Source organism: Orycteropus afer, unplaced genomic scaffold (genome assembly GCF_000298275.1).
Source record: "Orycteropus afer afer isolate SDZICR_OR568_19922 unplaced genomic scaffold, OryAfe1.0 scaffold00007, whole genome shotgun sequence".
Lineage (NCBI taxonomy): Eukaryota > Metazoa > Chordata > Mammalia > Tubulidentata > Orycteropodidae > Orycteropus > Orycteropus afer.
This window is the reverse complement of record NW_006921594.1, coordinates 3,686,470-3,687,661: the sequence shown is the minus strand read 5'-3', so window position 1 is coordinate 3,687,661 and position 1,192 is coordinate 3,686,470.

Genomic DNA, 1,192 nt, shown 5'->3' with positions numbered 1-1,192 from the left:
AAAAAAAAAAAAAAAAACTCACTGCTGTCAAGTCGGATCCAACTCATAGCGACCTCTCCTTGGGTTTCCCAGGTGATAACACCACAGAAGTAACTTGTCCAATCTTCCTTCCAAGGAGTGGCTGGTGGGTTTGAACTACCAGCCTTCTGGTTAGCAGTCAAATGCCTTAGGCACTGTGCCACCACAGCTCCGTATAATATACTAGCATAACATATACAAAAAATAAAGTCATGGTTGAAAAAAAAAAAAAACTCACTGCAGTCAAGTGGATTCGACTCATAGCTACCCCTCCTTGGGTTTTCAAGGTGGTATTACTATGGAAGTAGATTGCTCAATCTTCCTTCCTAGGAGTGGCTGATGGGTTTGAACTGCCAGCCTTCTGGTTAGCAGTCAAGTGCCTTAGGCACTATACCACCAGAGCTCCCAATTGCAGTCATGATAATCTCATCCTCAAATATACAAGTGATTGCACCAATAGAAGCAGCATGTTTTTATGCCCCATAAAGCCACAAATATCTGTGTTTATTCAAATGGCAAATATTATCATTTATTCTTTCATTCACTCAGTCAATCAACAAATATTTCCTGGTTGTTCACCAAGGGCTCTGCTAGGCCATGGGAAAATAATGATGTACAAAACTATCTCTGCATTTGTCAAGCTTACTTTTCAGCAAGGAAAAAGACATAAAAGCAAGTAAATTATTTCTAAAACCATGTGCTACAACAATCGTTCTCAAAGTGTGGTCCTCAGACCAGAAACATCAGGATCACCTGAGACCTTGTTACCTACCTCAGCCCCAATGCCATCTAGTCAACTCAGTCTCATAGCAACCCTTCAGGACAGAGTAGAACTGCTTCATAAGGTTTCCAAGGCTGTAAGTTTTCACAGAAGCAGACTGCCTCATCTTTCTCCCACAGAGCACCTGGGAGGTTCAAACCACCAAACTTTTGGTTTGTGGCTACATGCCATAATCACTGTGCAACCTGAGCTCCCTGAGAATTTGTTAGACATGCAAATTCCATCCTCCACCCTAGACTTACTTAATCAGAATCTCTCCAGAGAATTACTATAAAGTTTGAGAACCACTATCTACAAATTTAGGTAATTCACGTTGTTGTAGTTGTTATGTGCCATCGAGTCAGGCCTGACTCATAGTGAACCCTCCTTGCATTTCCAAGGCAGTATCACTAC